Source organism: Sus scrofa, chromosome 7 (assembly GCF_054392235.1).
Source record: "Sus scrofa isolate SSC_HxYL_T2T_F1_AM1 chromosome 7, Sscrofa_HxYL_maternal_Yorkshire_Landrace_v2.0, whole genome shotgun sequence".
Taxonomy (NCBI): Eukaryota; Metazoa; Chordata; class Mammalia; order Artiodactyla; family Suidae; genus Sus; species Sus scrofa.
This window is the reverse complement of record NC_139389.1, coordinates 98,776,599-98,802,590: the sequence shown is the minus strand read 5'-3', so window position 1 is coordinate 98,802,590 and position 25,992 is coordinate 98,776,599. Positions and strand designations below refer to the sequence as shown.

Genomic DNA, 25,992 nt, shown 5'->3' with positions numbered 1-25,992 from the left:
GTTGTTGTTGTTGCTATTTCTTGGGCTGCTCCCGCGGCATATGGAGGTTCCCAGGCTAGGGGTTGAATCGGAGCTGTAGCCACCAGCCTACGCCAGAGCCACAGCAACGCGGGATCCGAGCCGCGTCTGCAACCTACACCACAGCTCACGGCAACGCCGGATCGTTAACCCACTGAGCAAGGGCAGGGACCGAACCCGCAACCTCATGGTTCCTAGTTGGATTCGTTAACCACTGCACCACGACGGGAACTCCTCTTTATCATATTTAAGATTATAGGTAACATGTTGAATTGTAGAGTACTTCATCTAGGTATATTATTGAGCAGATGACCTTTAGAATTTGAAGTATGGCTAGGTTACCACTGTTTAATTTTGGTGTACACATATATATGCAGTTTATTATATCCAATTCGAGGTCCTTTTTCTTTATTTTCTTCCTTCCTTCCTTCTTTCTTTCTTTCTTTCTTTTCTTTCTTTCTAAGGGCTGCACGTGTGGCATATAGAAGTTCCCAGGCTAGGGGTTGAATCAGAGCTTCAGCTGCCACCCTATGCCACAAGCACAGCAATGCAGGATCTGAGCCATGTCTGTGACCCACACCACAACTCATAGCAACACAAGATCATTGACCCACTGAGTGAGGCCAGGGATCATACCTTTAACAAACTTGTGTGTTTCTAAAGAGAAATCCTGTAACCTGGATTGGGGAAGTGAGAAAGGTCGTGGAGGAACATGGAAAGGGTCTAACACCTTGACTTTGGGGTGATAGAAGGATTAATCCATCCACTTACCAAAAGGGTTAGAGAATAAGAATTTGCAAGAGAAGGTGGGGGGTGCTTCTGTTTCTAATGTGTGTGCTTGAGATTGCTCTATATTTGGATGATGACTCTCTCTCTGATGGTTAATCCTCTTTGTCCGAACCATCCAGCCAGGGGATTAACTGCTTTAAACTCCAAGCTTCGCTGTCCCTGACAATATGAGTTTTGTGTTGCCAAGAACCAGAGCTTTCAGAGGTCAATTTTTATTGACCCAGCACATGAGACCCCTTTGTGGTTTTTACATTCCAGCCCCTTAGTACTATGGAGGGAAAGACTGAGGCCCTGACAGGGGAGGTAACTTATTATTTCCTGTGGCAGATTTATGATCGGAACCCCTGTTTCCAGCTTGGATTTCTCTCCTCTGCTCTGTGCTTGTATTAAGTGAAGGATTCAGGAGAAGGAGCTTAGCTGAAAGAGCCAAACAATGAAACGGGGTGCTGGAGTACTGATGTAAATTCTGTGATGTGTTTTGGGGAAGTCTTTAGTGTGTCTGGGAGGTCCAACCTGCTGCCTTGCTATTGGCTATTTGGAAACACCCCCAAGGGGCTGAGTCCCCCAACCATTTTCTGGTTTTGTGTACCCAGCTCAAGATTCCCATTCTGGGATGAAGGAAATCTGGCTGGCCCAGCTGAGGTCACATCTCTGTATGAGTCCCACCTAGAGTGAGGGAAGGGGAGTTCCTCAAAGGGAAATTGAGAACTTGTTACCAAAAGAAGGGGACATAGTTGCTGGGCAGGGAAACCCCAGGTGTCTGTCATATGCACCAAGCTGACTTCTCTTGATGAAATAAAGAATATAAAGTATTGACTCTGTTGGAGAGTGTCAAAGACTTGAAGGTCTGGCTATGTCTTCATCTTTCTTTCTTCTCTAGGGAGTTCTAATATTCATAACCCTGGCCTTGCTCACCCTATTTTAGGAATTAAAATATGTGAAATTCAAAGATGGATTCCCCTTAATTCCTCTAATCCCTCTCATATCTGTCTATTCAACAAATATTTATTGACCACTCACCATGCTCGGCATTGGGGTTAGTGGTAGGCAAGGAAGGTGTGACCCTTGCCCTCTGAATTGCTAGCTTGTCTATAGCTTGAAGACTTGTAAGCTCACTACTGCCCATCAGGGGTACTAACTTTGGTTAAAGAAGGGAGTGCATCACTGAAACATATTGACAAGTTATTTTGCCAAAGAATATGACTTTGCATTCTCCCTGTGCATGGAACATCTTGGAGGTTGAAGAGAAAAATGATCCATCTTGGGACCAAACACCCTGCTACTCTGTTCTGAAACTGGGAGAGAGAGTGGGTGGCTTTGGCTTGTGCTGCTTCTGCTTGCAGGCTGTGAATGAGCACCGGCACCCCAGGCTGCTTTGTTGTTGTATGGTGGTGTTTGAACACCGGACAGCATATTGCTTTGCTATTATCAGGTTCTTTGTATAATTGCAGCAGCTGGCAATTGTGTAATCATTTTTTAAAGAAAAAGGAGATATTTGCTTAGAATAAAAAACAAGCAGAGAATGAAGTATGCTGCACAGTCCCGTGCAGAGCATTGGATGACTGCTCTTCACAAAGGCAGGATTTTTCCTTGGTCAGAATTCCCTGTGGGACTTCCCCTACTCAAAGTTCCGAGAAGGGTCATGCCTTCTGGAAGGAAAGCCTGTCTCTTTCTCTCTGCTTGAATTGACAGAACTAGAAAAGTTGTCTCAGCTCTTGGGATCTGGTCAAGCTTGTGCTGAGAGCTACTGTGGCTCTGAGTCCAAAGTCAGCCCTAGAGGACAGACCTTGAAGAACACAGAGCTACATCTTTCTCTCTTTCTGTTTCATGTTCCACGGTGGTCAGATTCCTGGATTTGAAGCCTATCTCCTTCACTTACTAATTGTGCTTAAATGCTGTGTGCTTCAATGTCCTAATCTACAGAATAAAGATAATATTAATAGTGTTCTATCTCACAGTTATTAAGAGAAAAGAATTAAATGAGATGCTTCAGTGCTCAATGTAATGTTGGGCAGATAGCAAGTGTGTCAGTCAGCTGTTACTATGTGAGCATAATAACACTGTGTAGCAAACATCCCCAAATGTCTAGATGGCTCACATAACAAACATTATCTCCCTCATGAGTTTGCCAGTCAGCTGGAGGGGCTCTCCTTCACACTGCAGTTCAGGTGCAGGTTTGCTCCATGTGTCTCTCATCCATTGGATGCCACTAGCAGCAGCTGGGGACATGTCCTTCCCATGGCAAATGGTAGGAGGACATGAGGGATGCCAAACTGGGAAGCACATTGAAAGCCTCTCTGCATATCATGTTGCTAACATTTCACTGGCCAAAGCAAATCACACAGCAAACCCAACATCAGTGTGGTGGGGAAGTACACTCCTCTCACTGTGGAAAACACCGCAGTGTTATGTGGCTAAGAACATAGATTATAACCATATTATGTGGGGGAGGAGAACTGGGAATGATGCAGGTTAACTATGTAATAGGATGTTGTGTGGGACTTTTCTATTGTCCAAGAATTGGCATTCAGCATGCAAATCTGAAAATAAGAAGTCTTAGGTGCTCTGCTTTTAAACTGAGCCACAGATAACTAGGGTCTCTCATGACTTTCTAGGAAGTATCAAAATTGGCCTTGGAGCCTTCAGTGCTAAGCCCCCAGGTCTATATAAGTATAGTGATCGAAAAGAAGGCATAATCTTTGGAATCTTGGCCTATAGGAAATCCTTGCTTGAGGTGAAGGACTTTTTGCTCCCTGCAAAGTCAGGGGAAAGGGCCTCGAGAGACCCCCATGTGGAGACCTGGATGCTTGCAGCAAGGGGAGATGGGCATCTCATACCGGTAGCTACTCCACTCCCCTGTGGTACCGATGGAGTGAATTGGACTTGAAGGGTTTGACATGTCCCCTGGAGTTTGGGGCAATGAAGATGTAGAGTCTTGTGCCTCCTTTTAATCTGGAAATTTTGGCAGGCAGGAGGCTTAATGGAGTAGCCCATCATAATTGGGCAGGAGGTGTAGCAGTAAAGTTCCAGGGAAGACAAGAATCTTGTTCTGTTCCATTCTTTGAGGGCTTTGGAAGGTGCACAAGGCTCCATAAGAGGAAGCATAAAGCTTAGGAGTGGGCCAGGGGCCCAGGGCTGCCCAATGACATGGGGAGATCTGTTTGAAGAAGTGGCAGGATGCATGGCCAGCTGGTGGGTGTGGGGTGGGACCCCCCCGCCCTTCTCTGAGAGGCTCCTCGGCACTGAAAGGGACTAAGGTGAGGCTGATTATTGTCCCAAGAAAACAGCACACACAGGAGCCATTGGCTTCAGAGGGGCCGGTACACACCAGAGCAATGCTGGAGAGGGACATATCCCTATTATAATAATTATTGCTGTTAGGCTTCTCTCAAATTCCACTTCGAATGGACAAAATCAATCTGCTTCCTTCTTCCACTCTGGCTCCTCTTCAGGTAGTTCCTTCCTGCCTCCCTTCAGCTCTGCTTTGAGCCTCACAAATTTTATGCACTGGCTAATAAGCTCTCTCTGCATGGTGGCAGGGCCTGGGGGGGTGGTGGGCATGCTGGCTGATCCGCTTGGGGCACCCAGCTTTTACTCCTAATCCCCAGCTTCTGTCTGGCCAGCAGCAGATGGAATCCTCTGCAGGATGCTCAGCCAAGATGCTCCACTTTTTAGGATAAGGCGGGGTCCAAAACACAAAAATAAAATGCTGGTACAGAGCATATCTTTGCAAGGTGTAAAGGGTTGGCATTTTTGGGGGAGCAAGATTTACCCAATGGTAAGAGCTATCTTTTTCATGATAAATCTTTTCTTAATCTCAGGGAGAGATTAAACAGCTAAAGTGGATCAGGCAAGAAGGTAGGCTGTGCCTAAGGTAGTCTGTCATTTGAGATGGTGAGCAATTTATTTGTTCTCCTGTTGAGGTCTGGGCTGTTTGGTGAGCTGTCTCAAATCATCAAGTGACAAATCCCACTTCTGGCTCTGATTGTTATAAACTAATATAGTACATAAAATGTGACTTATTCTAAGACTTTCGTTTGCAGGGGAATTTGAAATCACTCAAATCTGTTGGTGAAATCAGTGACTATTCAAGTTTGTCATCCAGATGATTGATTTCCTTATGCTTATTACCTTGTTTCTGATTAGAAAAGTAGTAATTGCTATTTTATATGATTTGGAAAAGAGTAAAACTTGTAGATTATAAAACGCTTTATTTCATGCTGTGAAATTACTTGCCAGAAAATTTGTACTAATCTACCCTATAACCAGCAATGTATGAATGCCCCCTCAATGTGTCCTTGCTTGTAGTATCATTATTAAAAAAAAAAATCGGGAGTTCCCGTCGTGGCGCAGTGGTTAACGAATCCGACTAGGAACCATGAGGTTGCAGGTTCGGTCCCTGCGTTGCTGTGGCTCTGGCGTAGGCAGGTGGCTACAGCTCCGAATCGACCCCTGGCCTGGGAACCTCCGTATGCCGCGGGAGCGGCCCAAGAAATAGCAACAAAAACAACAACAAAAAAGACAAAAGACCAAAAAAAAAATAAATAAATAAAAAAAAAAATCAAACAGTGTCAGTTTTTATGTTGAGAAAATATTTTATTTTTCAGGTATTTGATTGCTAATGTGACTGAGCATTTTTGCTTATTGACTAATTGTATTTTCTCTTCTAAGCATTATCTTCTGTCCCTGGTCCATTTTAAATTGAGTGTTAGTGTTTTCCATATTTGTCAGTAAAAGCTCTCTCTGTATATATGGAGACTATTAAATCAATGACTCTCATAATTACTGTAATCTTTTTCCAATCAGTCTATTTGCCTTTAATTTTGCATTTGTATGGTCTTGCCATGTAGAAATCTAGTTTTTATATATTCATATTGCCAGGGTGTTGAGTTAAAATTCCATTCTTTTCGTGCTTAAGAAGTCTTCCTTTACTCTAAAATCAGAAAAGTATTCGTCTCTAAATTTTGACCCTTTTTACTAGTTTAATTTTATGTATGATCTGGTAATCATTTTCACTTTATCATGACTTACAATATGAGGTAGGGATCTATCTCTAGCTTGGTCCATTTTAACTGCCACTAATCAGTTCCTCCAGTACCACTTAGTGAATACACCTTCCTTCCCCAGTGAGTTGAAAAGCCGCCTGTTTATTTTGTTCTGTTTGATCTCTCTGTCTCTTGTGCCAAACAAATGTAGTTATTATAGTTTTATGTTTTGTTTTAATGTCTAGAGGTACAAATCCCTCTTCATTTTTACTTTTAAAATCTTCCTTTGTCTATTTTCACCCATTTATTCTTCAGATGAATCAATGAATCATGTTGACATATGCATTGAGAAGCAGAGCTGGTGTCTTGAATTAAGAATTTGCATATTATGGGAGTTCCCATCATGGCTTGGTTGTAATGAACCAGACTAGTATCCATGAGGATGCAGGTTTGATCCCTGACCTTGCTCAGTGGGTTAAGATCCAGTGTTGCTCTGAGCTGTGGTGCAGGTCACAGATGTGGTGTTGCCGTTGCTGTGGTGTAGGCTGGCAGCTATGGCTCCGATTTGACCCCTAGCCTTGGAACTTCCAGATGCAGCAGATGAGGCCCTAAAAAGACCAAAAAAAGACTTTGAAAAACTTATGGCTTCCAAAGGAGACAGGTTGGGGGATGGGGGGATGGGCTGGGGGTTTGGGATGGAAATGCTATAGAATTGGGTTGTGATGATTGTTGTACAACTATAAATGTAATAAAATTCATTGAGTTAAAATAAATAAATAAAAGAAGGCAGGATCAAAAGAAAAAAAAGAAAAAAGACAAAAAAGAAAAAGAAAAAAGAAAACCCACACAAATTATGACCTGTTGAGTGAGTGGGCACAAGCCACCCACACAGTGTTGCCAAGTGGCTCCCTCAGCATCTGAGTTCCCATTTTGGGGAATGGGAACCTAGGGGGATGTTTTGATTGAAGACACAATTTCAGTACACCCACACAAAGGAAGCGGGGGGCGAGGTGGGGGGGGTGTTTACAATGGGGATGGGAGGAAAAGCAGTCCTCTGTCCCAGATTGTGATCCACCTTATAAAGTGGTTGGGACGGAGGTCACTAATTTTTCGGGGGCTTATCTCTAAGTGATTATTTTAAAAGGTACTCTGGAGATAGCAAAGTGGAAACTTATGGAGGGAATCCATAACTCAATTCTTATCTAAATATCCAGGCTCTGACTCTGGGTGTGAGCAGGATTATCATGCAGTAAAATGCTTAGGCCATGACTCAGAAAAACAAAAGTTGCTTTTCTTATCATATCAAGTTAAAAAAATCCTGTTGGAATTTGGATAGGAAACATAGTTTAATTCCATTGCAAATTACATTTATCTTTGTGTAGTTACATTACAAATTAATTTGGTGAGAGGAGTTCCTGTCGTGGCTCAGCGGTTAATGAACCCGACTAGCATCCATGAGGATGTGGATTCAATCCCTGGCCTTGCTCAGTGGGTTCAGAATCTGGCATTGCTGTGAGCTGTGGTGTAGGTCGAAAATGTGGCTTGGATCCTGAGTGGCTGTGGTTGTGGCGTGGGCTGACAGCTACAGCTCTGATTAGACCTCTAGCCTGGGAACCTCCATATGCTGTGGGTGCAGCCCTAAAAAGACAAAAAGACAAACAAACAAACAAAAAACAAACCTACCCCCCAAATTAATTTGGTGAGAATTGGCATTAAAGAACATGGTGTATTTCTTTATTTGTTCAATGTTTATTTTCAGTCTACAAAGCTTTGTATTTTAAAATAATGAAACTATTAAAATATATTTATAATAATAACATAGTAGAAAAATAAAATAATAGAACTTAATACGTGCTAGGCTTCCGATACTTTAAGTTTAGCATCTCATTTAACCCTCTCAACTTACCCAAGATGATTCAGGTAGGAAATGGCAGAGAAGCCTACTGAAAGCTTTACTGATTCTGGAGCCTGAGTTGTTAAGCTCTACACTATACCCCCTCCCTTCAGATTTCTGCAAATCATCTCCTACATTTTAAAGTAGCAAGGAAATAGTCTATGAACATACTAATTTTTGCTCTTACATTAATAACTTACTTTTAAATTTCTCCTTGAAATTAAGTGTTAGGTTGGGGATAACTTGGCTGGGAATTTAGTGAACACTATTGATTTGAAGAATCAAGATTTTCTTTATGTTAGGCAAATTTTTATCCAGTGCTATGGTTCTCAATCCTGGCTGTCTATCAGAATCAGCTGAGGAGTTCATTAAAAAAACAAAACAAAACAGCAATCAATTTCCTAACTCTCCTGAGAATACTTAAGCCAGACTCTCAGGATGGGACTCAGAAACTGAATTTTTTTAAAGAAACTGCCCAGTGATCCTGATGTGTGGCCAAGGATTGAGACCCATTGACAGAGTAAACCTTCAATTATTACTTCTATTTCTGTTGCTTTTATTTTCCTTGTAGAGTTACCCATAGTTCTTGGGTAGAAACTTATTTCCTTGTCTTTCACCTCTCTCATATTCCCTCATAATTTTTCTTTTTTATGGTTTTTATTTTCTTTCTGAAGGTGGATTCAACAGTTGGGCAAACAAAACAGGGCACCCACTAGCTGGAAAGAGAGAGAATTGGCTTCAAAATGGAAGCAGATGTGAACAGGACATCAACTTTCTTGAAACATGCGGGTCCTCATTTCAATCAAGGAAGTCACTTCTCTCTGTCACTCACTCTCCTGCCCCATCTGTCTCAAGAAAGCATCTCTAGTGATTTATCGATTTAATTATTTTATTTATTTATTTTATGTTTTTGTCTTTTTAGGGCCACACCCATGGCATATGGAGGTTCCTAGGCTAGGGGTTGAATCAGAACTATAGCTGCCAGCCTACACCACAGCCAAAGCAGCGGGGGAGCCAAGCCATGTCTGCGACCTACACCCAGCTCACGGCAAGGGTAGATCCTTAACCCACCAGGTGAGGCCAGGGATCTAACCAGCGTCCTCATGGATACTAGTCAGGTTCGTAACTGCTGAGCCACGATGGGAACTCCTATATTGATATTTTGTAAAGTACTGCTTGTCCATTGACTCCAGGAGTCTGATGACAAAAGACTGTATTTCCAGTGTGGACTCAATAGCCCCTTTTGATAAACCCCCACTATGTCAGGCACTATAAACCTTTTCTGCTGTCCTAAGGTCAGGGGTGTTGTGCATGTAAGTTGAGCACAGAGTCTGATTCGGAGTAGGGGTTTATCAGAGATCCCCTTCCTCCCCTCCATCAAGACTTAAGTCGTGATGCTCATAAATGGGGTTCCCAGGGAGTTTCTGTCGTGGCGCAGTGGTTGGCGAGTCCGACTAGGAACCATGAGGTTTTGGGTTTGATCCCTGGCCTTGCTCAAGGATCCGGCATTGCCTTGAGCTGTGGTGTAGGTCATAGACGCGGCTCAGATCCTAAGTTGCTGTGGCATAGACTAGTGGCTACAACTCTGATTAGACCCCCAGCCTGGGAACCTCTACATGCTGCAGGTGCGGCCCTAGAAAAGACCAAAAAAAAAAAAGAGAGAGAGAGAGAGAGAGAGAGAGAGAAAGGGGTCCCCAGTCATCCTCCCTAAGGCCTCAGTTGGGAAAGCAGGGATGCTTGAGGTTGATTATCCAGTATGAATCATCTTTAACTGCTCAGCTTTCTTCTGATGGGTTGATTCTGCTCCATCTTTATGCCTTGTGAGCCATTTGGACACCAGTCCCTGTTTGTTCTCTGCCAGAAGACTGGCTACAGAGCTGGCACCCCTGGTTCTGGTTCCCTCTCTATCCTTTCTGCTGCTTCTAGTTGCTTGTTTTGTCTTTGAGTGATTTAACAAAACTGGACATCTCAGTTAAGATGCTTTGCATTTAGGCTCATCTTCTCCAGTCTTTCATCAGGTCTTAGTCCTGCACTTTCCAAGACATGTTTTTTTTTTTTTTTAGGACTGCACCTGAGGCATATGGAAGTTCCCAGGCTAGGGGTCAAATCAGAGCTGCAGCTGCAGACCCATATGTACCACAGCCACAGCAACATGGGATCCAAGCCACGTCTTTGACCTATACCACAGCTCATGGTAACTGCTAGATCCTTAACCCACTGAGTGGGGCCAGGGATTGAACCCACATCCTCACAGATACTAGTCAGGTTCGTTACCGCTAAGCCACAAGGGGAACTCCTCTAAGACACCTATTTAAAGAAGAGCTTAAGGAAGAGTTAGCAGGAGTGGGCTAGCCAACCGTAGAGCCTGCTTTTGTTTGTCCGTGAATAGCCTGGAAAATCAAGATCCATGCACTAAGCACTCATGGATGCCTGGGCATATTGTGCTATTTATAGGAAACAAATAGGGGGCTTTGCATTTGTTGGATGTCAGTTATTTGCTTACCATTTCTAAAGACTCATTTGCTCTCTACCAAAAATTCCTGCCAGTTAGGAAATATTATTCCTACTTGCAGAAACGTTGAGTCAGTCATCCAGTGTCTCACAGTTGTAGTGTGGTAGAGTTGTGATCCAGTCCTATGGACTTCTCGTCCAGTGCTCTTTCTCTATCCTGGGCACGTCTTCACTGAGAGTCTCCAGAGATGGGCAGGGAGAGATTAATTGGGAACAAGCTGGATTTGCTAGGTAAACCACCTCCAGATCCCCCTGAACTCTGAGCACACGTAGTCTGTGTCCCCCGCACGTCCATGGGTCACTCCTTTACCTGGAAGTCAGCTAGGACCACGTAGAGGACTGTTGCTCTGAGAGGTGCCGTGACGAGGTGCGTGGGGAAAGTGGGATGCCTGGTGTTGCTCTGGATGTCACCCCATCACAAGGTGTTGAGTTTGTCAGTTCAGAGAGGATGCTTTAACCCCCCCACCCCAGGAAACAATTTGTCCATGTGCCCTTGCTGTGCCTCTCTTTGAGGAGAGCATCCTGGGCTAACACCAGGGTGGGCAAACTGTGTTTTGGCTTGCTGGTCCTAGCTTGCCATTCTTTTCTCACTACATTCATTAAATCATCAAAATGTTATTAAGATTTAAATGAAATCTCCCAGCCTCCAGGCCCATCTGTTCTCACTATTTATTCCCTCAAGGGAGTCACGAATCTGTCATTTGCGATTTTACTGTTTTCCGTATCCCTGGTGCCAGCGGTGTTTCCTCTGTGAGGCTTCGATGCATGACTCTCTTCTCCGTGCGGGGCTCTTGTGGGGCTGGTGAAACTAATGACACCTCCTTCCTCAGGAAGTGAGAAGCCCTTTCCTTAGTGCTGGGCTCAGCAGCCACGTCTTACTGGGAAAAGATGCACCCTTAACTCACAAAACAGAAATTTCCAGGCCCATGTAGGGGATCAGGGTCTTCTTTTAAGTCATATTACAGCTCCCTGCCATCCAGAGATACAGGGCTTATCTGTTCTTGAAAGGGGAGTGTATGAGTTTGCTGGGGCTGCTGTAACAAAATACTACAGACTGGGTGGCTTTAACAACAGGACATTTTCTCCCAGTTCTGGAGGCTGGAAGTCTGAGATCATGCTGCCAGCAGGCTGGTTTCCTCTGAGGCCTCTCTCCTTGGCTTGTAGATGGCCGGCCACTCTGTTTATGCTTCCTCATGAGGTTTTCCTCTGTGTGGGTATGTGTGTGCATGTACACTCATCTTTGGGGGCTCTCTGTATGCCCTAATATCCTTTTCTTCTAAGGACACCAGTCAGATTGGGTCAGGGTCCATCCCGAAGGCCCCATTTTAACTTAACCACCTTAAAAACCCTGTGTCCAAAGACAGTCACTTTTGAGGGCCCTGGGGGTTAGGACTTCAATGTATGAATTTTGGAGGGACACAATTCAGTTCATACCGGAGAGTTGGTGAGGGAGAATTTAAACACTGTTGAATTTCTGTTCTCTGCCCGGCACTGTACTCACAGTTTCACATACATTTTCTCATTTACTGTAAAGATTCTAACAGATCATCCAACAACAGTGATCCCAGCTGATCTTTGTATGACTGCCCCCCAGGCAGTCAGCAGAAAGGCTGAGGTTTTGCTCCAGAACTTAGAAACTTAACACCAGGGGATAAGGAGCAGAGTGAGAAAATGAAGTCACTTTGAAGAGAGGGAAGGACCACCAGTCTCACTGTACGTGAACATAATTGGATTGACTATATTAATAACAGTTATAATAACAAGATAATAATGAAAAATTGTTGAGTGCTTGCTGTGTTCTTAGTGCTGTAAGTGTATTACCTCTTTAATGGTCATAGGTCTAAAGAAAGAACACATCTAATATGCTTAAGAGCTGTTGGTCAGCCAGGTATGCCCAGAAAAAGGATCTTCTCAGAAGGAGATATTGGCAGTGCCTTCAAGATGCTGCCCAAGAAAGAGGACATTTTAGCCAACAGACTTAGGCATTGGCAAGGCTGTGCCTCCCGGAAGCACGTGTGCAAGCAGGCTCCAAGCTGGAGACTGAGAACAGGGTGACTCATCTGTCTGTGCTCTAGTTCTGTGCCTCTCAGTATCCTTCCAAGTATGATGGGCTCTCCATGCTTGTCTGCCTAATGGCAGAGGAGGTGCTGGTCTTGCTAGGATGAAGATTCTGACTTACAGGTAGATCTATCCTTGCAAATACGTTGAGCGTTCTGGTTGCTTTCTGGAATCCTTGGGCAATAGGAGGGAGACTTGTAGCAATCATGAAACCCAATTTAGGGCAAGAGCCAGACCTTGGGCTGATTTATTATATTTGTTTCCTATTGATGCTATAACAAATGGTGACATAATCAGTGGCTGACAATAATACACCTGTATTATTTTATAGTTCTGGAGTTGGGGGTTTGAACTAGGTCTCCCTGGGCTAAAATCAAGGTGTCAGCAGGGCTGTGTTCCTTCTGGAGACTCTAAGGGAGAACCCGTTCCCTCGTCTTCTCTACTTTCTAGAGGCCAACAGCATTCTCAGCCTTGTGGCCCTCTCTCCATCTTCAAATCCAGCAATTTAGCATTTTGAGATTTCTCTGACTCTTACCCTCTTGTCTTCCTCTTTTCTATGAGGACTCTTGGGATTACAACATATCCACTCAGATAACCCAGAATAGTCACCCAATCTCAAGAGCCTTTACTTTTTGCTTTTTGGGGCTGCACCTGTGGCATATGGCAGTTCCTGGGCTAGGGGTTGAATCAGAGCTGCAGCTGCTGGCCTACATTACAGCTCACAGTCAATGCTGGATCCTTGACTCACTGAGCAAAGCCAGGGATCGAACCGGCATCCTCATGGATACCAGCTGGATTTGTTTCCACTGTGCCACAATGGGAACTCCCAAGAGTCTTTACCTAATCACCTGCAAGACCCTTTTGCCATGTCAAGTAGCATATTCACAGGTTCCTGAGATTAGGACGTGGACGTCTTTAGGAGGCCGTTCTTCCACCTCCCACAGTTATCCCTACTGTGGTAAGAACTCCCCTTTGGGAAAACTCTTGGATGACAGTCAGCTGGCCACTTTAGTTACATCCCACCTCAACATTGGCTGTGCGCTCTAATTTTTGAAGTCAGTTCTCCCCACCTGGTGAGGCAAGGAGGCTGGCATGATACCCTATGTGAAAGTTCAGGGAGCTTAAGATCAAAGAGGTGGAATAGTTTTCTGGGATTGGAACCTGTTCTGGCCAGTGGCCCTGTCATTGCCATTGCTTTATGCTCCTTTTCGAATCCCTTTAACAGACAAGGACACTGAGACTTATTTCCATAAAGATAAACAAGTGGAGAACCATAAGAAGGGATGTAGTTCCTCACCACGTGGTGGAAGGTAGAAATGAAAGCAAAAGTGTAGATGGCCATCTGGTGTGCCAGGAATTGCTCTGTTTCATGCATACCACTTCTTCTTCTTTTTCTTTTTTTGCTTTTTAGGGCCGCACCCATGGCATATAGAAGTCTCCAGGCTAAGGGTCGAATTGGAGCTGCAGATGCCGGTCTGCCCCACAGAAGCCACAGCCAAGGCCGGATCCAAGCTGCATCTGCGACCTACACCACAGCTCACAGCAATGCCAGATACTTAACCCACTGGGCAAGGCTGGGGACTGAACCCGCATCGTCATGGATGCAAGTTGGATTAGTTTCTGCTTCGCTACAATGGGAAATCTGCTCTATCTCTTTCAAAAGCTAACATTCCTTGGTTGCTGGTGTCTCTGCATTTGGCTTTCTTGTGAAACTTAACAAATCAGGGTACACACCACCTCAAGAAAAAGGAGGAAAATTTCTTATTTCATTTAATTGTCCATTCATACTTGCACGCATTCATTCTTTTATCACACACGAAGGGCCTTTTTTTTTTCTGGTGGATGTTGTGGGGAATATAGAGACATTGAGAGTGTGGTTCTTGTTCTCAAGGAGTTTACAGTGGAGCCATTGAATCTGGTCCTTTGTCCGGGAGGCCACATAGCATGGGCTTTGGAATAGAAAGATTTGGACTCAACTGCTAAGCTCCATCAGTCTTTGGCTGTGTGATGCCTGGCAACCTACTTAACCTCTCTGAGCCTGCCTCAATCCCTCCTTCTATATAATGGGACAGTAATTGTACCTACCTTGGAGGGTAGGACTGAATGAATGTCAAGCTTCCAGCTCTGAACTGAGCACACGGCAGATGCTTGTGAGACGTTCTCTACCCTTTCTTCTGGGTGCTTAGTCTTATCTCTAGAGAAAAGAGGAGTCTAGATGAGATGGGTTGGGGTGAGTGGGAGGTGAATGTAAGCGTTTCTGGGATGTTCTAATTAATGGGCAGAGGCCAGGCTGGAGAGAGATCAGCTGCGCCATGCCGCTGTGCCCTTCCTTTTTGTGGCTGACCCGGACCAAGCTTGTTCTGCCGCTTCCTCTGTCTGAGGCTGCCAGGAAGGCATTTTGTGTTCCCAACCCTCACACAGGCACACTGTCCAGCAGCTCTTGCATCCTCCGACAGAAAGGCTCCATAGGTATTTAGAAAGCAGATTGTCCGCCCTCTCCTGATTTTGGAAAAGAAAAGCTCTTTTTATGGAACAGATAACCTTTTGAAAATGAGGAAGAAAAGAAATACTTCAGAGGTGTAACAGACACAGAATGGCCCCGGGGAAGCCCAGAAGGGTGTTTGTGTGTGTTGGGAACTGAGATGCCAGTGGGGAGGTGGGTAGGTTGAGGGGAAGGAGGAGCGGGACACCTGGTCTGAGAGTCCTGCCAGGCTCTGGGCTGCAGACTTAGTCCCAGGGGGTCACCAGGATGTCTGTGTTAACACCACCAGCCAAGCAGATTCAGGAGTTCTTTGAGCCTCCTTTTTCTTTTTCTCATGATATGCATTAACGTGACTTACATCTTATGGACTGTAAGGAGACTCGAGTGGAAGGAGTGAATGGTGATATTTGATGCTCTGCCGAGAAAAATATCCCCCAGGTATTTGAGCATATTTCACAGATAAAAGGAGGTGAAAGCACTTGTGAATGCTCTCATTCTTTCTTAGGTTTATCTCAAGGGCTCAAATCAAACCTGAGATGGTGCAGAAACTGCATCTCCACCCCTCCCCCCGCGGGGGGACAAATGCTGTCACCAGCTCTGCTCTGTGTCTAGCAGAGATTGTTGGCCCCCCCTCCCAAGAGCTGTTTTCACCCTCTCCCACCAGTGAGTCATCCTCAGAGGCCGGTACTTGAGAAGGTGGGATGGGTGAGCAGGAGGAGGTGTCAGAATGCGAAAGCTGTTCTGTTCTTTCCCTGAAAATTAATTTTGCAGCTTGTAAGCAGTGAGTTTTCTGCACAGAGTCAGAATAAGTGAGTGGACCAAGTAGAAACCTAGGGTCTAGAACCCACTCCCCATCCCCCACCGAACTGCGTATGAGATCCCCCGTGTTGTCATGTGCAAATCTCGTGTCCTGCTGCTTTACAAATAGAGGTAAAATAATCACAGCAACAGCGTATATGTGAGATCCTTGGGATGGAGTCATTTCAACAAGTATTTAACATAGTCAGGGCTAGGTGTGTGTCGTACACAGAAATGAGTACATTGAGGGTATGTGCCTTTAAGACGATGGGTCTAATTGGCAAAATGAACACACAAAAGACCATGGCATAAGGTCGGTGGAAATGAAGGCTATGGTAAAGGTATAAGTAAAGTGCTGGGTGTACCAAAGAAGGAGAAATCAAGTGTCTGGAGGAGTTGGCACCGGGGGAGGAGGGAGCAGAGTGGCTGAGCAAGTGAGATGGTGAAGCCGGCAAAGTTTGGGAAAAGTCCAGAACTGGAATGTAGTCTGAGGGCACAGATGTGGCTGTGAGGTGGACAGATACCAAAAGGAATCGCATGTGGAATGTCCAGCGTGATGAGCCTGGCATGATGGTTACGTGGCTGTGTGGTGGTGGGGGTGCTGGGGACCGTGGTGGAGGGAAGCTGGTAGGCAGGAGGGAGCCACCCAAGGCTTCTTTGGAGTCTGATCTGATCTGTGGTTGGAAGTAGTGAGACTCCGAGGTTTTAGGTCTGTTCTCTGGTTAGACTCTCAGCCCTCGCACTTGCTAATTGTGTGCTCATCAGTGCAGTTTTCCTTAGCTTCTGTTTTGTCATCTATGAAATGGAGGCAGAAATGGTACTCATGTAGGGATTTGGGAGGGTTCAAAGGGATGACATGGGGAAACGCTTAGCTCAGTGACTGGGACTTGGAGGGCTTGGCAAAGGAAGTGGGTATTAACAGCCATTCCTAGAGGCTCCACAGTGCAGAGATGAGGGCCTACAGGCCTGAGGCCACGTGGGCAGTTGCTGTGCATGCAGGTGGCGGATGCCAACCTGAACCTGGATTGAGTTTCCAGGAGGGGAAGGGAAGAGAGGGACTGGAGATGACATGACATTAAGACGGCAGGACTAGGACCGGGCAAGTATGGGAAGTGGGCGAGGAAAGAGTGCGCCGGTGGTCGCTGAGGTTCCCAGATGAGGCCAGCTGGGAGGGACGGTGGGAGGAGTGTGGGGAGATCCCATATTGGGCATTTCAGAGGCTGGTGGATGCCTGGGCAAACTCATGAGCTGATCGCAAATTCAGGGGCAAGGTCAAGGTTGAGTAATGAACTTGGGCCGAAATGTGATATGGGAGAAGTGGCTGCAGTCTTCCAGGGAGTCAGAGTAGAGGCAGGAGAGAAAAGCGCTGTGTAGAGAACCTTAGGAGGGAAGGAGGTGGAGGGGAGAGAGAGAGAGAGGGAGAGGGAGAGGGGCAGTATTCAGGGAGGAAGGAGGAGGAGAGCCAGGAGGGAGCTGGTGTCATGGATCCCAAAGCAGGAGAGGCCTGACCAAGAAGGCAGTCCCAGGAGGATGGGGACCCAGAAGAGGTACCTGAATGGTAATTAGGACAGAATGATTGAGTATGGAAGACAAGCTGCCTGCACAGCGATGAGAACAAGAGACACAGCTCCAGGAGTGAAGAGATGAGTACATGGGGGACACAGGCCTGGGAACCCAGGCATTGAGATGTTGCTGGTGGAAGAAAGGAGAGAATGTAGATTGAATTAGTGGGAAAGAGCAGAGAGAAGTGTTTTTAGGGTGTGTGATGTTTGAGCATTTTTACAGGGTAAAAAGTAAGTGTGAGGAGAAAGATCTTGAAGATACAGATGGAGGAGGTGGATGGAGCCATGTCTGGGAACCAGTGGGAGGGGGTGGGGCTGAGCACAGTGGGGAGATTAGCCTTCAAAATGGGCAGAGATGCTGTGGAGGCAGAGGGGAGGTGGGGGGGAGGATGGACATGTTTTGAGAAAAGGCTACAGTCCTCAGTGAATGGGGGTGGGGTCAGGAAGTTGGAGGGAAGGTTTTGGAAGTAGGGTGGGATGTTTGGAAAAGGGCAATAACTGGGCACTAACTAGGGGCTATGCAAACACTGACAAGCAGGGCTGGGGTGTGTTGATTTGAGCATCTGGATTGAAGGTTGAGCTAATGAGCATGTGTGTATCTGTGTGTGTGTGTGTGTGTGTGTGTTTATATGTGTCCACACGTGTATTATGTATGCGTATATATGTGTACAGGTGTATTTGTATGTATGCATGTATGCTTTTTTGTGATTTGTTTTTCCCATGAGCGTTGCAGGCTAAGCAATGGGAAGAAAGTGGGATTATGCAGGACTGGAAATTGTGCCTGTCTGTGGTACCTTGTGGGAACTAGCACCGGTTCACTTAAGGGTCGAGCTTGATGAGGAACAGCAGACTAAAGATTACTAGTCCTGTGTTTTGTGCTAGACCTTGAAAGAAAGGCATTACCCTCATTAACTCATTTAATACCACAAAACCCCTATGAGGGGGGCTACTTTGTTATTCACATTTTGCAGGTGGAGAAACTGAGGATCTTAAAAGTGGCTTGAATCTGGCCCTACACAAAACAAGTGGCAGAGGTAGAAATGGATACCTGTGTATCTGTAAGAACTTGACGTTTTCTCCTCCATCTGATGCCCTCAGCAGCAGACGGGTTTAGGGCTAAGGAGACATGAAAGGACAGCCTTCCCGTAGGATCAGATGCACCTCTGGAGCAGGGGGCTTTGACTCTAGAAAAAGAACAACGCTAAATCGCCAGCCTCCTGTTCACTACTCTGAGGCAATACTGTGGGAAGTTTTTCTTCCCTTTTCTCTCTCTCTCTCTTTTTTTTTTGAGGCTGTCTGAACAGGAATTGACAAATTCTAATGATAGTCTATTTTGGAGGGAGTGTTAAATTATTCAGACGCAGGCACAAATAGACCATCTCTAGCAGCCTTGATTTCCTGCTTGAACCTGCAGATGGCAATTAGCTGGGCCCTGTGAGGGTCTGCAGAGATGCCCAGAGGGAGCATTGGAGGGGCTTTCATCCACCACCTGGGAGGTGAGTGCTCGCAGGCTGCTGTCCAGAGCCACAACTCCAAACCCTCTCAGGCTGCAGGGTCTCTGTGGCAGGGTGTGGCTCCATGGTGATGAGGCCCTGGCTGGGGCTTCTTGGGGTTCCCCTTGTCCGCCTCCTTGTGGGTGTCCTAAGCCAAGTCAGCTGGTTCTGTGATCCTGCAGAAGCTGCATTTTTGGCCTCAGCTTCTGCAGCAATCACACCTGCACTTTTGCGTTTCTCTGAGCTCCGAAGTGTCTGCGTGTACATCAAGGCTTTATTCAGGAAGGTTCCAGAAGTGAGGCGTGTTGCGATTTCTCAATGTGGATCTCTTCTCACACCTCTCTGCCTCTTTCTTTTCATCGTTCCTCCTCCTATTCTCCAGGAACTCCTTTGCCTCCTCTGATGAGGCCATTCAGGATTGCTCTGATTCTAGACCCTCCAGATGGAAATCCCTGGAGGATGGGACAGAGCAACAATGTAGCTGCAACATAGGACAGTTATTTAATTTATTATCCAAACTCGGAAACTTATGAGAATGAAAAGAGGTGCTCTTGAATAGTGACTTGGGAACTTTAGGCATAATCAGGCACTGTCTAGAGCTATTTGAAAGCATGGCCACTCTAGAAGGGACAGGGGCTGTGCACTTAAGCTGGAATAATGTAGCTCACAGGCTGGGAATAGTTCCTAGCATGTAAGTGTTCAGTATATATATTGGCTACTCCTTCTTAAACAAATCCACTAAAAACAATGGTGGCGACACAAACTGCTCTGCACCAAAAATCATTTGTAAATTTCCAGCAGGTGGCATTGAACTGGGCCTATTTTCACCACTTTTCCCACTCCTGGCATTCCTGCTAATCGGTGAGTATTGCCTTTTCAGTCAACTATTTTCTCTCCTTCTCGGATGTTTCTGGTCTCTATATGGTGTTTCTCACCCTCTCCTCCTAACTTTTTTTTCATTAGTACATCCCGAGGAGATTTTGTACATATTCCCCTCCAGTTGCAAACCCCTTGCTCTTCATTGTATAATTTTAATACCATGGATACACCATATATTGATGTACCATGTACCATGTACCATATACCGTGGCCCTTTGAGAAGCTGCAAACCACTGTGATCTCTAAGATCCCTTCACCCCCTTACAGAACCAATTTTTACTTCCTCCAGGAAGTGATTTTCACCACTTTGGGTTTAATAGCACCCCCTTTGAGAATGCATGGCACAGAGAATGCTCATCTTTAACTCTTCCTATGCCATCTGAGATTGCCCATGCATGGGGTGTTACTGCTGAGCCACTACGGGAACTCCTGTTGGGAAATTTGGTTCAGGATTCATGCACCTGACAACTCTAAGACACAAGGAGTCAGTTGGTGGGGGTTTACTCTCTAGGGGCCTTTGGCATATTTTTGGAGAGAAAATTTTTATCTACATTTACTGACCTCAGCCAACAGAGCATCAGTGGGAGGGTCTAGATCCTTTGGGTGCTTTGTCCCAGGCAGAGAACCATGCATGGAATTAGGGATCTTGGGGGCAGCTGCCAGCAATCCCCTTACATTTTTCATTCCATCATTGGTTAGATTTACCGAGCCCTGGCCTGACAGCCAGATAAGACCACATTCCTTTCACACTCTGGAGGAAGGAGCTCTAGGCTCTGATAGGCAAATGCCTTCTTAGTTATCGTCCCTCTCTCTTTCCAGGAGCAGCAATGGCTTCCTCTTTCCCTGGGGAAGGCGGGGGCGGTGACAGCCAGTGTTGGCTGCCTCTCCTGCCTTGCTGAGAGGCATCTGGAGGCTGGCTCACAGGGATCCAGAGCTGGCAGTGATGATGAAACAGAGAGTGGCAGGTTTGGCTGGAGAAGAAAGATAGCTTCGAGGGGGCTATTCCTTCCCTCTCCCCTCGTCATCAGCCACTTCACCTGATTGTCGTGGCATATTAAGGAAGAATTAGCTGCTCCTAAAGGAAAGATTGAATCCTGTGTAGAAGATAGTCTGTTGGGAAATCACAAGTGCCTCTGATTTTCAGGGAATGGAAGTCCCAGCTCAGAAACCAGTTGTTGGGACCATGTGGGAAAGTCAGGCTGTTGCTGAGTCTTGGTTTCCCCAGCTGTGAGATGGCAGGTTTGGGTCAGATAACTTCTACATCCCAGCTAAAGTTTTTTCTGGCTCTGTAAAATTTTAAAGTGGTTTTATTCAAAATTTGAATATAATGGTGGGACAGCCTTCCAGACTCCAATTATTAATCAATTCAATTACTATTGAGGGTTTAAGACACCTTTATGTCAGAATGCAGCCAGCTCAATCATTTTGAAAATTGCACGATTCTCAATGTGAGATTGAAGAGAAGATTGACATTAAAGCACTTAGCACAAAACTTTTGCTTATTTTAAGCTTATAATTTGAGTTATTGTGGATAAAGAGTCAGTAAATAACTGTTAAGTAGCCATATGCCAGGCATGAGATAGTGGAGAAATTACACATGCATTTACCTTTGGACTCAGAAATCTTACTTCTGGAGTTCCCGCCATGGTGCAGTGGGTTAAGAATCTGACTGCCGTGGCTCAGAGATGCTGTTTTTTTTCTTTTCTCTTTTGTCTTTTTAGGGCCACACCCGTGGCATATGGAGGTTCCCAGGCTAGGGGTTGAATTGCAGCTGTAGCTGCTGGCCTACACCACAGCCATAGCAAACTCCAGATCTGAGCCACATCTTTGACATATACCACAGCTCATGGCAATGCCGGACTCTTAACCCACTGAGTGAGGCCAGGGATTGAACCTACATCCTCATGGATGCTAGTCAGATTCGTTTCCATTGAGCTATGACGGGTACTCCAAAGATGCTGGTTTGTTCCCTGCGTCTGGCATTGCAGCAGCTGCAGCTAGGATTCCATCTCTGTCCAGAGCACTTCCATATGCTTTGGGTGAGGCCATTAAAAATAAAAAAATAAGAAAAAAGAAATCCTACATCTAAAATTTAATTCCAAAAATACAGTGACAAAAATATGAAAAAGTATTCACACAAGGTTATTATTTGTAACAAAGAACACCAGCTGATTCAAACATATCAGATATGTTTAGACCCATAGGTTTAGAATGATTCTCAGAATAAAACCCCTCATTCATTATTTATGGAAGATGTTCAGAAGCCAACTTATTATTTGAAGAACTGGTAAATAAGGGGAAAGGATTAAACAATTACCTTGCCTTTCCTAAACAAACTAGCTCAGGACAACTAAAGAGTAGATGAGGGGAAGAAGTTTCTTTTTTTTTTTTTTTTTTGTCTTTTTAGCTATTTCTTGGGCCACTCCTGCGGCATATGGAGGTTCCCAGGCTAGGCGTCGAATTGGAGCTGTAGCCACCGGCCTACGCCAGAGCCACAGCAACGAGGGATCCGAGCTGCGTCTGCAACCTACACCATAGCTCATGGCAACGCCGGATCGTTAACCCACTGAGCAAGGGCAGGGACCGAACCCGCAACCTCATGGTTCCTAGTCGGATTCGTTAACCACTGCGCCATGACGGGAGCTCCCAGAAGTTTCTTTTTATTTAAAGAGTTGTTCCAGGTAATAAGTAAAGAAAGAAGTGAGAATTGGAATTTTGTCAATTTGAATTTCTGAGTCTGCACAATGATCACCAATGGCTATTAACATGATGAGAAAAAAGACAAGATTTTATGTTCTTCTTGATAGAAATACCATATAATACTGTTGTCTAAGAAGTAGCCTCGAACAAAATAATCTGAATATGAATGAGTGGCAATATTCAGTAGAATTTTCTGTGGTGATAGAAATGTTTTATATTGTGCAGTCCAGCATAGTAGCCACTAGTCACATGCAGGTATTGAGAACTTGAAATACGACTCATGTGACTAAGGAAATGAATTTTAATTTAACCTTAAATAGCCATATGTGACTAAGGACTACTATGTTGGACTGTATCTCTAGACTTACCTAGGAACTGTTGGGAGACACAGTGGACAAAAGAATGTGTTAAATGACACCATAGGAATGCAAACAGCAAAACAGACTCTAAAAGAAACTCTATAGGACAAATTGTTTTTATCAGCAAATAAGATGCATTGAATAAAACCCAGATAGTCTGGGGAACATGTAAGTTATTAAAGATACATGAAGAGTTCCCATTGTGGTTCAGTGGGTTAAGGACCCAACGTTGTCTCTGTGAGGATGTGGGTTTGATCTCTGGCCCTGCTCAGTATAGGTCATAGATGTGGCTCAGATCCATGTTGCTGTGGCTGTGGCATAAGCTGGCAGCTGCAGCTCCAACTTCACCCCTAGCCTGGGAACTTCCATATGCTGCAGATGTGGCTGTTAAAAAAAAAAAGTGATAACAATCAATTATAAGGTATAGAGCTTATCTGAATCATGATTTGAACAAATAAATTAAAAAATGATGAGACAATAATATTACAAAATTATTGTTACTTTTTTGGGTGTAATAAGAGTATATTGATTATTTTAAAGAAAGAGTTCCATTCTTTTGGAGACACTATTCTTTATAAGTGAAATCATATGATATTATGTAATTTAATTCAGAACAATTCAGTGTATGTATGAGGAGGGAAAGAAGGTGGAAAATGGGTGGGTATAGATTAAACAAGATTGGAATGAGTTGGTAATTGTTGAAGCTGGTTGGTGGGTACGTGGGAGTTCATTATATTATTCTTTCTACTTTTGAATGTGTTTAAAACTTTTTGCAATAATATGTGAAAAACAGAAAGAAGTAAAGAAAACTTCTAAGGAATCCCTTTCCAAGTTTAAATAACAGCAGCACTCTTGAGCCGAAATCTGCACTGGGAACTGGGGTCCATGAAGGATGTACAAATGGTGCCCAGAAGGAAAGATAGAGGCCCCAGAGGGCAAACACCACTATCAACACTGCAGTAAGGAGAGTAAGCCTTGGGACGAGGTGACATCTGGGAAACTGGAGCTGGTACTAGGACTTTAAGCTTCAGCCTCAGCTAAAGGGATTCCTGGTCTATAATATCTCTGATTCTCAGAGAAAGGAAAAGCAGATTCTCTTTGGAGGAGAGCATCCTCTAATTAGATAAGTGGGACTCTACAGATTAAGATCGAGCATTATAAATAAATGTTAGGGCGAATATAAAAATTATCGTCTAAACTGGGACACTTTTGGCAGTGAAAGAGGGTGCTAAAATAATTAACAGATGGAAATTATTGCAAAAGAGATAAACCAGGATTGTCCTAGAGAAACCAGTGTTCCCCCTGGGAAACAGGAGAGGGAGAAAGATCCCACCTCTTCTGTTCCTGGAGTCTGGTGGGAGTAAGAGTCTGCATCTCATTCCAGATCATTTGGAAGTTGATCTCATGTCTGGATCAGTGGTTCTCAAAGTGTGGTCCTCAGACCAGTAGCATCCTAAATTTGCTAAATTTGCAAATTCTTGGGCTCTCTCCTAGCCCTAATAAATCAGAAACTCAGGGGCCCAGCGAGCTATTTTAGATTAAGACCTCATTGGGTGATTCTAATGCCCCAAGTTTGAGAACCACTGACCTAGGTAAACATTTTTTTTTTTTTTTGTTATCAGCTATCAACAAAATTCCATGAGCATCACAATGCCAATGATATTTTACTTAAAAGTAATAGCAGAGAGGGAAAAAGTTACATTTCTCCCATAATAAACATTTTAATGGCACCAGGTAATTCTCTAAAGAAAGTCTAATAAAAGTCATTCACTTTCTGACTTACTTCACTTAGTATGAGAGTCTCTAGTTTCATCCCTGTTGCTGCAAATGGGAATTTGGGGTTAATAGATGCAAATTATTGTCTTTTGAATGGATAAGCAATGAGATCCTGCTGTATAGCACTGAGAACTATATCTAGTCACTATGGTGGAGAGTGATAATGTGAGAAAAAAGAATGCATACATGTATGTGTGAATGGATCACCTTGCGGTACAATAGAAAGTTGACAGAACACTGTAAACCAGCTTCAATGGAAAAAATGAAAATCATTATAAAAAAAAGTCATTTAGGAGTTCCCATTATGGTTCAGTGGTAAACGAATCTGACTAGGAGCCATGAGGTTGAGGGTTCAATCCCTGGCCTTGCTCAGTGGGTTAAGGATCCGGCGTTGCTGTGAGCTATGGTGTGTGTTGCAGACGGGGCTCGAATCCTACATTGCTGTGGTTGTGGCGTAGGCCGGTGTCTACAGCTCCGATTAGACCCATAGCCTGGGATCCTCCATATGCCTTGGGTGCTGCCCTAGAAAAGACAAAAAAAAAAAAAAAGAAGGATTTTAAAATAATACAAAATGCCTTTTGTGTAAACATTTTCTTTTCTTTTTTTTTTTTTAATATGACCACGCCCATGGCATATGGAAGTTTCCAGGCCAGAGACTGAATTCCTGGGCCTGGGATTGAATCTGCATAACCACTGAAGCAAACTGAGAAGCTGCAGTCAGATTCTTAACTCACTGTGACACAGAGAAAACTCCAACATTTTCTACCTCAAAGGTCTAGTGATTCTCCCAGAGAATTAGGACAAAAATATCACTTTCTCAAAGGAGGCTTTATTTTTATTTATTTATTTATTTTTTGCTTTTTGGGGCCTCACTCAGGCTAGGGGTCGAAGTGGAGCTGTAGTTGCCGGCTTGCACCACAGCCACAACACCTTGGGATCTGAGCCATGTCTGTGACCTACACCAGAACTCCTGGCAATGCTGGATCCCTAAGCTACTCAGCAAGGCCAGGGATCGAATCTAACCTGAATTCTCGTGGATGCTAGTTGGGTTCGTTACTGCTGAGCCAAAATGGGAACTCCTCGAAGGAGGCTTTAATTAGGTGTATGCCTCTCCTGTGTGCCAGTTCCTGGAATCTTCCTCTGAGTTAAGTTCTCAAACAGCTCTGGCTCATTTAGGTCATTCAGGTCTGGTCTCACTTAACCTGGGGGCTGAGTCGTGGTTGTTCTTGTCTGTTCTCTTTGTTCTCCTCCAACAAAAATTGGAGAAAATGGCTGATATTAGTTTCTTTTTCTTCAATGGGCTTCCTGTAGACTGGGTTTGCAGCATGTATCAGATATTTCTGTGGCTGAAAAATACTTTCTTCTCTCAAAGGCATGCTTGCGCTTGTTCTGAATGAGCTTATGGCATGCCTCGGTGGCTATTTATCACCTCTGGATTAAGCCTAATAGGATGGACCCCTTCCCCCATTAATTACAGCCTTGCTGGGAACTGATAAACATATGGAGAGGTGGAAGTCTCTCTGCTTTCTTCTGGCCACAGGCAGCAAACAGAAACCCATCCAGCCTTAGACGAACATATGTTAACACTAAGATTCCCCTCACTTCTTCCATCTTCTCTTAAAAATAGACCTATTATTGTGATGGGAGCTTGAAGTCCTACAAACACTCAGGTGGTAGTTTTTAATCCC

At 44.6% G+C, this 25,992-nt stretch overlaps 2 protein-coding genes across 8 annotated transcripts in view; both read left to right on the top strand.

Moving 5' to 3' along the window:
- The window catches only part of SV2B (synaptic vesicle glycoprotein 2B), a 198,491-nt gene that overhangs the window by 17,650 nt on the left and 154,849 nt on the right, over window positions 1–25,992 (top strand). The window contains exon 1 of one of the 7 annotated variants that reach the window (XM_084969470.1): window positions 4,491–4,585. The exons of 5 other annotated variants lie outside the window; for them this stretch is intronic. The gene's annotated coding sequence lies outside the window, so the exon portion shown is untranslated. Of the gene's footprint in view, window positions 1–4,490; window positions 4,586–18,449; window positions 18,594–25,992 lie in introns of those variants that run through there. One more of the 7 variants, XM_084969471.1, reaches the window with a different exon arrangement.
- KLHL25 (kelch like family member 25) overlaps window positions 1–25,992 on the top strand; it is a 665,168-nt gene that overhangs the window by 542,976 nt on the left and 96,200 nt on the right. The gene's annotated exons all lie outside the window — the stretch shown is intronic.